Below are 12,619 nucleotides of genomic sequence, written 5' to 3' on the forward strand. Positions count from 1 at the left end.
CATGGTTTTGTGCCGCCTGCGCGCATATCACATAAAAAATAAAATCTTGACAACGGAAATCCCATAAGTGAAATTTCTGATTTGTATCTGTTCTGTCGTTGTACTGACCATTTTTTTTTATTTATACTCGTTATTACTGCTAGCATAAACCTATAGACCTAAATTTTGAATATGTTTGTAACTAAATGTATAACTAGTTAAATGATAGTATTCATATCTGTCAGTTTTAAAATGTATAACAGAGATTTTTATCTTAAAGTTATAATATGCTCGGGCAATGTAAACAAATCGAAAATATAAAAAATAATCCAGTTATTTGGCTTGTCGGAAGCGCTAAAGACTCATGAGTATTTCTATGCAAAAATCAACACGATACGATAATTATTAACGAAATAACGGCAGGTTTAAAATTATTTATTTTGTTAAATCACCGCGTCGTTGTCTCGCTTGCCTACTGGGCTGCCGGCGGCCACGCGCTAAGGTCATTGTGCAATCCGAACGCTCAATTATATTAATAGTGCGTCGGACATTGTAGCTCTTATAATAAAAAACTTATGTTTAAGCGCAAACCTAAAGTATGATATAATAATAATATAAGTATTAGGATATAATTCAGAAAAATATTTTAACTTTTACAGGATGGATTTCTCAAAAAGTGTGAGTGGATCGGTATTGATTTTTTTTAATATAACACTCGAATTTTTGGCTTCCTTTTTAATCACTTTACAAAATCCTAACATATCATTAAATATGTTTTGATAGTTTCAAAGATATTAATAAATAAAAAATACAAAAAATATAAGAAATGTCCTGAACCTGAAACTATACTAAGTATATGCTATAGCTGGTCTGTACTTACTTTGCTATAAATCTCGTTTCTTAAACCATACAGGTTGCTCAAAATTCTATGCCAAATTTTCTAAAACATAAAATAATTTTTCTCCGTTTTTTTTTTAAATGGAACACCATGTATATGAAATTAATATTTAATATATAAAATATATGCTTTACAAAATTACCATTAGGTAATTTTATAAAAAAAAAACTGTAGCATGTATTTAAGTATATTATTGTTTTTCCTTTGTTAGATGGAGAATTAAAAAATGAACATTTTTTTTATCTTAAAGTATTTCAAAAATTTTAACGGTGTTGTGGATATTCGCGGTATTATATATAATGGGTTTTTCAATAGTAATTTTTCATCAAAGCCACCTAATGACTTTAGTTTGGTATTTTACCTACCGTTGAAGAGCGTTGAGAAATTTAATAAAAACCGCGATTATTTTGAACAACCGCTAAAAAATTTAAAATACTTTAAATACAAAAATATTAATTTCTTGATTCTCCATCAACAGAGAAATAATATACAGGGTGTTTGATTAAAAAAAAATAAGAAAAATTATTTTATATTTTAGAAATTTTGGCATAGAATGTTGAAAACCCTGTATAGTTCAGGATAGCGATATTTATCAGGGTTGGCATGATTTAAATCAAATTATTTAAATCATGATTTAAATCGTGATTTAAATCGTGATTTAAATCAAGTGATTTTTTTAATTTTAATCATGTGATTTAAATCAAAATATCAACTTTTTTAAAACTTTACAATAAATCGAAAAATAACTGTAATTGTTATAAAAATGTGTCCTAGAAAACTATAAAAAATATTTCTATAACAGATACACCCTATATCTATTCATTAAATAAAATGTTACACTTGCTATTGTAACGTTTAAATACTTTTAATAAATCGAAAAATAATTGTAAATGTTATAAAACTATACAGGGTGTTTCAAAACAAATGCAAAAAACTTCAGGGGGTGATTCCTTGTTCAAAATAAAGGGTAGTTTGCTTCATAAACGTTGGGTCAAAAGTCAACCATTAGGGAGATATCGCGGTACAAAGATGGCGGAAAAATAATGTTCTTATTTTTTATCTTGAAAACGAAAAGAGATAGCCTAATGAAATTTTATGGAAGCATTATTGTTATGAAAACACACTTTCTGGTAATTTTTTCACTTTTTTAAAATGAGTGGAAGGGGTTGAAATAAACTACCCCTATCATTCTTGTTAACGAAATTTAAAGAAAAATCTTATCAAACACATGCAAAAAAATTAATTTGGATAGTTTAGTTTGTTTAGAAACTTTTTTATCTCTTGTATTTTTTTATAAAACTCACCCATTTGAAATTAAAAAATAAAATGTAAAGCATTACATGTCAGGACTAAAAATATTTTTAGATTAATAATATAGTGATAATAATGATAATAATAATAATGTAGATAATAACGTATTGCAGTAGGGTAATGTCAAATAAAACAATATTAGAAACATCCTAAAAAGTGACAGCGGCCGACTAGATTTTTTCCTAAAAAAATTACAGCTGCCCACTAGATTCTTTATCTAAAAATGTTTTTTGTCCTGACATGTAATGCTTTACATTTTATTTTTTAATTACAAATCGGTGAGTTTTATCAAAAAAACACAAGAGATAAAAAAGTTTCTAAATAAACTAAACTATCAAAATTAATTTTTTTTGCATGTGTTTGATAAGATTTTTCTTTAAATTTCATTAACAAGAATGATAGGGGTAGTTTATTTCAACCCCTTCCACTCATTTTAAAAAAGTGAAAAAATTACCAGAAAGTGTGTTTTCATAACAGTAATGCTTCCGTAAAATTTCATTAGTCTATCTCTTTTCGTTTTAAGTCTTTAATATTTTAGCACTGTATTGCACCCACCTAGCACTACCTAGCACCCAACTTACAGAGCTAGCACCACAACCCCTAGTGAATTACAGGACATTTTTACCGGGGGCTAATGTGTGCTAACTCCCCCCCCCCGTTTTGAGTTTTTTCCTTCAAAACTTTAGCACTCTATTGCACCCACCTAGCACTACCTAGCACCCAACTTACAGAGCTAGCACCACAACCCCTAGTGAATTACAGGACATTTTTACCGGGGGGGGGCTAATGTAACGCTAGCCCCCCCCCCGGTTGAATTTTTCCCTTAAAACTTTAGCACTCTATTGCACCCACCTAGCACTACCTAGCACCCAATTTACAGAGCTAGCACTACACTCTCAGAAGAGTTATAGCATATTTTCACCTGGCGCACAGTGGGGCGGATGGCAATTCTAGTAGGCCAAAACGTGGGTCCGTTACAGTAACCCCCCCGGTTCTCCAAACTCTTTAGTATTTTAGCACTGTATTGCACCCACCTAGCACTACCTCGCACCCAACTTACAGAGCTAGCACCACAACCCCTAGCGAGTTACAGGACATTTTACCAGGAGGGGCTAATGTAACGCTAGCCCCCCCTCCGGTTGAATATTTGCCTTAAAACTTTAGCACTCTATTGCACCCACCTAGCACTACCTAGCACCCAATTTGCAGAGCTAGCACCACACCCCCAAAAGAGTTATAGTGTATTTATTATTTCGCTTTATTTTTATTTCCATTAAAACTTTAGTACTGTATTGCACCCACCTAGCACTATCTAGCACCTAACTTACAGAGCTAGCACCACACCACCAGAAGAGTTATAGGTGGTTATAGCCAATGCACCGTCTAAAAATTTTTAATTAGAATATTTTTAGACGGTGGCCATAGTTAAGTCTGTGGTTATAGCATATTTTCACCTTGCGCACAGTGCGGCGGACGGTAATTCTAGCGGGACAAAACCGTTTTGTTAGAAATAAACCAAAAAATGTGTACTGATGAATTAATAGTAATCATTCCAATAGATATAAAAATGTATCAATTATTTTTTGGTTATATATTCTTTATATGTATTTCGATACATTTTTATCAACTAAAGGTCATTTTCTGCTCAGCAAGGCAGAGGTCATACGAAAACGAAATATTTACAAGTGCTTATACATTCTATACCAAAACCAAATTATGTTATTTACTTTTATACTACACGTATATTATTCGTTAAAATATTTCGTGCTTTTGTTTTGCAGATATCAAACTTTCACTTTTTTTATCAAATATCGATATATTGAATGATGTAAATCTTTTGAGTTACCAATAGTTACCAAAAAGTAGTAAGCAATTTTGATGCTAGAATATTTGTAGTTTTCATACCCATATTTATTTGTACCGGGCGTTGCCAAATTGTTGAAAAAAAACATAATTTTTAGGAGTCTCTCACCGATTCACAGGTTAGGTTAGGTTGAAGTCAGCTGCCAAGAATTTTTTGAAGCCCTCAAGAAAAAAAGGCGTTTTAAAATCAACATCTAAGACCAGTGTGACCGTTTTGTGGGATGTCGTGATGCAATTTTTGGATCCCAACTTTCTATATTACTATATATAAATTAAAATTGAACATCTATTTTATTTATTTGTTAATAAAATAGTATTTTTTAAAATAAAATATACAGGGTGTAACAAGATTCCAAAGTAATTAAGAAATAACTGTTAAATAGAGTTTTTTGTAAGTGTTTCGCCTGATATCATAATTTTATTTATTTGGAAACAGTTTACAGTACGGTTGTGTCATGTATATTATAACAGTTTTATGCCCATTAGTTTTATTATCTCGTATTACGAGATAATAAAGTCCCAAACATCGCTGATGTTTTGTCCCACTAGAATTGCCATCCGCCCCACTATGCGCCAGGTGAAAATATGCAATAACTCTTCTGGGAGTGTAGTGCTAGCTCTGTAAATTGGGTGCTAGGTAGTGCTAGGTGGGTGCAATAGAGCGCTAAAGTTTTAAGGGAAAATCTCAACGGGGGAGGGCTAGCGTTACATTAGCCCCCCCCCCCCGGTAAAAATGTTCTGTAATTCACTAGGGGTTGTGGTGCTAGCTCTGTAAGTTGGGTGCTAGGTAGTGCTAGGTGGGTGCAATACAGTGCTAAAATATTAAAGAGTTTGGACAACCGAGGGGGGGGGGCTACTGTAAGGTACCCTGGAGAATATCTTAACCATCTAAGATTCGCATAGTCCTAATTGCCAATAGTCCTAAAGAACTACAAGCACAAATTAATTAACTAAGTACAGCCAGCAATAAAGTGGGTCTCAAAATGAATCTAGCAAAACTAATGTACCGGGTGGCCAACTAAGAATGGACGCCGGCTGTGTCTTAGAAACTACTTATTGTATAACTTTGGGAAAAAAATTTCCAAGAGAAATCGATGGAAATTATTTTCAAGTTCGAAAAATGTCCGCTAGGGGGTGCATCTCTGATAGCCAATCAGAAAACAGGATTTCTCTGAAAAATATGCAGGTGAATAGGTATTTTAAATATTGCTATTGTAATCACCGAAAAATTTGTAATTTTCTGGTATAACTTATTTTGCTCAATCTCATGTTTGGTGGGGGAAGGTTAAATTAAAATTCTTTATGACTTGTTTGACTTTCAAAGTAAAACGAACAGCTGTTTTTGACAAAGGTGTGATGATGGCTGTAATTGCCGAAAAACTAATAAAAAAATTTTGACAGTGGTTTGGACTTTGTTTTTGATTTTAACATTAGTTTAAAAATACATAGTTTGGTTTGGTTTGGTTTGGTCAAAAGTCATTAAATATTTAGGCACATTTATCTTAAATAGAACTATATAAACTTGGACACATACAGGTTGGCGCCTCTCATGCGACGCGGAGGCTCCAAGAAGAACAGTAGTGTACATCGAAATGAAATTTTGGGATGTAGGTTAATTGAAAACATCTTATAAAAATATATAGAGTTCTACAGGATTTCCCCCAAGAAAGTTACGGTTTACGATTTTCGGATTCTACGTAAAAAATAAAAGTGAGTTTAATTAATTCAGGAAGCATATCCCTAAAAAGTAAAGTTTTTGGCATATTTCACATTTTGTGAAAATGAAGAATATTTACCCTGCATAGTCCGATATTTAATTACAATAACCATGGTATGTTAAACCAAATTAAAATTTGACCCGAAAAGTTATACAGGGTGAGAAAAAATTAATATTGAACATTGGGTCTCATTTAAAAGCAAGTTACTCCTTTATTTTAAATAGAACACCTAATATATTATTCCGGTGTTCAAGAGAGAATTTGTACATCTTCAATATACAGGGTTGTTCACCACATACGACACGGAGTATTGTAGCTAAACGATTAGATTTTTACAAATTGTAAGTTTAGGGTTCGTTGAAGGACTATTAGAGCTACAATTTAAAAATATTTTTACAAGATACAGACTGTCCCAAATAAATAAAAAATATCAAAGTTGAATTTTTTTAAATGGAACACCCTGTATATTATTACATTTTTAGTTTCTACGATTAAAATAAAGGTAAATTTGATAAAGGGTTATTACACTTAAACCTTACCGTTTTTGAAATATTTTCAATTTTGTGAAATTGCAGTCAAAATTTTAAGGCTTCATTTCTCCAAGGGTATCAAAGTTTTTAATACTAAATATTTACTGAAGTTTATCTATTGATCAGTTATTGCGTTGCAATAATAAAAATTATACTACCTTATACAGAGTGTCTAAAATTTTATTTTACGTAATTACTAGCTTTAAACGGCAATAACTTGTTAAATTTAAATGTAACACCCTGTATATTTTATGAGAATCAGATGCACAATTTAATTGTCTATCAAATTATATTATACCATTTTTTATCTATAGCCTATATATTTACCTAAGTTTCCCTAGAAAATGCATTTTCATGTAATTTTAAATTCATTTATCAATATACCCATGGAATACTGACATTTTAGATTATTCTTAAAGATGTACCAAAATTTTTAAAGAGGACAGATACTAATATTGTCGATATAGTTTGTTTATTTCATTAAAAAATAAAAAAAAAACTGTTTAAATATTTGTTAAAGAGGACCAATTAATATGATTCCAGTATTCAAACTACATTAATTGACTGTTTGCGTTGATTAATAATAATTGCTCCAAAAACTAAAAAACTGATTTTTTTATGTGTATTAGACAGTGTGGTAAAAAGTAACACCTTAAAAATGATATTTCATTTTTTGACAAATGCTTTAGAATAATTTAGTCACGAATATAATTAATTAGTATTTGGGCGGAAATAATGGTGGTATTGTAATTATTAATGGTATACTCTTTTATGAATATTTAAATAGTTTTCTTTTTGCATACAAATGGGCTAGTAATATTATCATTTTGCTAAAAACGATAATATTACTAGCCTGTACATTTTGTACATTTGTTGCTTTAAAAACAATCTAAAATGTCAATATTCCATAGGTATATTGATAAATGAGGTCTAAATTATAAGAAAATGCATTTTCTACGAAAACTTGAAGGGATAGGTAAAAAGTGGTATAATACAATTTGATAGACAATTAAATTATGCATCTGATTCTCCTAAAATATACAGGGTGTTCCATTTAAATTAAACAAGTTATTGCCGTTTAAAGCTAGTAATTATTTAAAATAAAATTTTAGACACTCTGTACAAGGTAGTATAATTTTTATTATAGCAACACAATAACTGATCAATAAATAAACTTCAGTAAATACTTAGTATTATAAACTTTGATACCCTTGGAGAAATGAAGCCTTAAAATTTTTACTGCAATTTCACAAAATTGAAAATATTTCAAAAATGGTAAGGTTTAAGTGTGATAAACCTTAATAAAATTTACCTTTATTTCAATCATAGCATCTAAAAATAGAATAACATACAGGGCGTTCCATTTAAAAAAAATACAACTATAGCATTTTTTACTTATTTGGGACACTCTGTATCTTGTAAAATTATTTCTAAATTGTAGCTCTAATAGTCCTTCAACGAACCCAAAACTTAAAATTTGCAAAAATCTAATCGTTCAGCTACAATACTCCGTGTCGTATGTGGTGAACAACCCTGTATTATTAAGATTGCCTACCCCTCAGACAAGGATTTTCTTAGATATTTTCATCTTTATGATTTTGGTTTGGTCGACAGTAGATCTTTATTATTTGAAACCATAGACTTAAAATAAAATATAGACTACACTATTTACATCTCAACGCGGACAAACAACCTTTTTTGTACACATGTTTACTTCTGGGTACAGTCGACCTAGCCTTCCTCATCCAGCCTATGTTGTCACGTCTTTAATATTATCAATATTTTTTTCTTGTTATACACATATATTGAGATATTAATACTACAGTTTAATAAAGTAGGTTTTAATATTCCAGAGATGTATTAAATAGTCCTTATACTACTAAATTATAAGTCGGATACTGTTTAAAAAGGATAAGTTCTTTACAATATGACAACACCGATTAGAGGCGAGGGAGCCTATTCATTCATTTATTACCTTGTAGTACGTGTCGCACGTGTGCGGTAAAGCTTTGTTGCCGCTATCTCCCCGGCTGTATTAACGCATTTTCTTAGCTTGTAGTGCTTAAGTGTTTATTTTATTGACTTTTTCTGTTCAAGAACTATAAAATATGGTTCGCCAGTGCCAAATTTGCAAGAAATTTGACTTAAATAATCCATTTAAGTCTTGAAACGACTTTTGACCGGTAGGCAACTCTCAATTTACCCATTGGGAGTCAGTGGCGTTGTTGTAGAAAGGCGCTTATTTAGATAATATTTTAGTAAAATGTAAAATCTGAATTTTTTCTCTTACATTACATTATTTACTTACTTACATTGTAACAAAATCATAATTATAACCCTGTTAATAATTAATAATGTTTTTATTAAAAATATATTCCGGTTTATTCTAAAATTATCTTCAGAATCTAAAATAACATACAAGAATTTTAAAATGATATTACATTATGAAACAATATTTTTTAATATACCGGGTCGTCTCAAAAGTGGCTCAACCCTATAACTTTTTATTTTTTTTTCAAAAACAGATTTGTATGTTAGTAGGTATATGACATAAATTAGGATTTATTGACGTATTCAATTGTTTTGGTCTCTTCCTGTTTTACCGAAATGATTACATCTTTTTATTTTTAAAGGCACCCTCGGTATATTGCTACTTTATTCGATAAAAAATGACACTCTGAATAGAATGACATATCATATGTCAACTTTTGACATTGTCGCTTAAAAAACATATCCTATTTTAAATTTCAATCCAGTTTTTTTCAATCCACTAAGTTTTAATCAAAGAGCCTTGAAAAATAGTTTTGATCGTCTAATAGGTTTCGTGTCTTGTCTAGGCCGGTTAAAAGATGTACAAATCGTATTTTTAATCATACATATGTCAATTTTTTCAAATGGAACAAGGGTGACTCATTAGCATATTTGGAAAAAGCATTTTTTTTTATGAATATATTGATACCACACACTTGGTATTTCGAGTCAAATTGTCGTTATGAACCGCGTGTTACAATTACAATTAAACCATATGCGAAAATGTCAAAAGTTGACATATGATATGTCATTCTATTCAGAGTGTCATTTTCTATCGAATAAAGTAGAATATACCGAGGGCGCCGTTTAAAAATTAAAAGTTATAGTCATTTCCGGTTAAAAAGGAAGTGACCAAAAACAATTGAATGCGTCAATCAATCCTAATTTATTTCATATACTAACATACTAAATCTTGTTTTTTTATTTGAAAATATAAAAAAATTATGGGGGATGAGCCACTTTTGAGACGCACCTGGTATAATAAAGACAGTACCGAGTTAAATAAATGTAGTTTTTATTTTATCACCTTCCTTGCTTTAATGGAACAGATTTATGTTTTCTCTAATTTACATAATAAGACATCACTTAACCAGAAACAAAATTACAACAATCATATTTTTTTTTCTCTCCCTGTCGCCGATTCTATTATATCTGTGGAATAGATCCTGTTTTGATTAATATTAGGGGTTGTAAATGTTTGACTAAAATTAATAATTTATTATTAATTTCAAAAATTACCTAATTTCAATTATAAAATTTCTTCTATAACGTGTATTTTATTATTTTTATCCTTTTTGGACTCTAAATTGTTTTTTCTAAACTTATATTTAAAAAACCTGTCCTAAATCTTAATAAAATATAAAAAAGTTTAAATACGATATATTTTTAATTTAATTATAGCTTCATTAAAATAAAAAAATTACCCGGCTATGATACGGAGAGTTCAGGTGTACTTGAGAAACGAAAGTTTGTGTTGTGTTTCTCGGCAGAGTCGTCAGGGAACGACCGTTACGACAGAGACAACCTATCTATCGCTCGTGTCGCACTCGTTATAACCTAAAACAATAACACAACAATAACAAGACAGTGTCTGACCGCATGTTCCAGCTATTTATGAATGAGATGCTCAGTCTATACTTTATTTTAAGTCTATGTTTGAAACAGTCTAGATGGCTGTGATATATAGATTTTGATAATTTAACAAAAAATTAAAGGTTGTTTTGAAAAGTGAAAATGCTTAAATTGCTTCCTTTCCTGTTTACTGCATAAAATTATTGTCTTTTCAAAAGATATTTTCACGTTAAAAGGCATATGTGGAGTACTACTTCGAAAAGGAACTACACTTATTTCTGTCATCTTGGTCGAGTTTTGTATACTCTCTCTTTAACACATCCGCATAAAAAAAACCAGACTAGATAAAATCAGGAGCATTTAAATATTCTATTAATTGAATAATGCACACTACATTCATCAACTAATAGAATCATATCAATTCTCTTTGATCTAGGATAAGTTTCCATTTTCCGCAAATTTCAGATTTTTTTTTTGTTTTAACTGTGACAAAATGATAACTAGTTGTTAAAGTTTGACTAATTAGACAGATATGTTGAAGTAACGTTAGGCATATCACAGCCACCTAGATTTTATCAAATAATAAAGATTTACTGACACTAAATCATAAAAATGAAAATATCTAGGAAAATCTTTCTCTTAGATGTAGGCAACCCTAATAGTATTTTAAAGAGATATGAATTCCCCCTTGAATATTGGAATAATAAAGTATTTAAAATAAAAGCGTAACTTGCTTTTCCAAAAGCAAGTTGGTATCACCTTGGTATCACCTTTAGGTGACCAATGTTCAATTTTAATTTTGTCTCACCTTAAGTTCAATAGTTATTTTAACTAGATATTAGGCTATACTGGGTAAACTCCAATATAGGTAGCTTTTATTGAAATTTAAAAATTGTGCTTCATTTTTAGAACATGTTAAATAAGTCAAAAACCTTACTTTTTAGTCATATATTTCTCTAACGCAACTCACCTTTATTTTTCTCTTAGAATACGAAAATCAATTAATATATAGGGTGTTCCATTACAAAAAAACACAAATTTAATGTGTAACTTTTTTTGGGGACACCCTGTAGAATTATATTTTTAAAAAGTGCTCTAAATTTTTTTTAATATAGTATTTATTAATTAAAATTATTAAATTATCACTGAAATGATAAATTTGGGAAATTTTTATTTTTTTTAAATTAATCAGAAATTTTTCTGCAAAAAAAATAACGATAAAACAGTTAGTTTCTGTTGAACTTTTGGAACAAAAACTTTCAAAATTATGATCTCAGGCTAATAACTATTTAGTCATCATGTTTATGTCACTGATGACAGGTATTGATAATTTCGATTCCAAATATCTCGAAAACCAGTAATCGTATCGATTTTTACAAAGAAACATTTTTTAGGCGAAAAACGTCGTAAATGTATATTTTTATAATTTACACCCTGTAGAACTCTCTATATTTTCAAAAAGTGCTCTAAATTTACCAACTTTTTGATAATTTCGATTCCAAATATCTCGAAAACCAATAATCGTAGCGATTTTTACCAAGAGACATTTTTTACGCGAAAAACGTCGTAAATGTATATTTTTATAATTTACACCCTGTAGAACTCTCTATATTTTCAAAAAGTGCTTTAAATTTACCAACTTTTTCTCACATTTCATTTCAATACAAACTATCGTTCTCCTTGGAGCCTTCGCGTCGTATGAGAGGCGCCACCCTGTACAGATATTATAATTCCACATTCCACTATCTCATATTCAACAGTTCTCTCTCACTGTCTCTCTCTCTTTCTGTAGTAAACAATAACCAACAACCATAAATTTGTTGCAAAAAAAGGCTATCTCTACGTGCATACCTTAATTATTTAATAATGTAGAATCATACGCGCGGCACAACACTCAGATCGTTACTGAACGGTCTCCTTTAAATATGAACAACAAATAAATGCGACAAATGATCATTTCATAATTATTTCATACAACCGTTTTAAGTTAGCCACACACGTGCAGTTTTACCTCAACGTTGTAGGCCAGTCAATCTGGAGGTTGACGTGGAAAAAATTAGTATCCAACCGATCTCAACGGGAATGTGTAGATAATGATCTCCTATTTAACCCCTCAAAAGTCCCATTCGGTCCCTGTGGGGGAAGTTTGAAAAAAACCGCCGCCATCTTGGATTTTTTCGTTTTTTTTTCAAATATCTCCGTTTGCATAACTTTTTTCGAAAAAACTAAAGATATATTTTTTGTAGAGAATTAAATTTAAAATATTTGACCTTCAATCATTTTATTTTTCTAAAATGAATAGTAATAGAGATAAAGCAATTTTTTACTATACGTTTTAGAAATTTTCCAGTGTTTTTAAACCAATTAGCTATAATTTTTGCGTTAACAGTATAGTGTTAATATAGATAACCAAGTATAAATTTAAGCATTAAAACAAT

At 30.2% G+C, this 12,619-nt stretch overlaps 1 protein-coding gene across 2 annotated transcripts in view; it reads right to left on the reverse strand.

Moving 5' to 3' along the window:
• The window catches only part of LOC115889161 (cocaine esterase-like), a 56,424-nt gene extending 44,318 nt beyond the window's left edge, over positions 1-12,106 (reverse strand). For both annotated transcript variants that reach the window (XM_030909104.1, XM_030909103.1), the window contains exon 1: positions 12,033-12,106. The gene's annotated coding sequence lies outside the window, so the exon portion shown is untranslated. The remainder of the gene's footprint in view (positions 1-12,032) is intronic.
• Positions 12,107-12,619: the final 513 nt, after the last annotated feature.

Source organism: Sitophilus oryzae, unplaced genomic scaffold, assembly GCF_002938485.1.
Source record: "Sitophilus oryzae breed Bouriz unplaced genomic scaffold, Soryzae_2.0 scaffold_811_pilon_pilon, whole genome shotgun sequence".
NCBI classification, from domain to species: Eukaryota; Metazoa; Arthropoda; class Insecta; order Coleoptera; family Curculionidae; genus Sitophilus; species Sitophilus oryzae.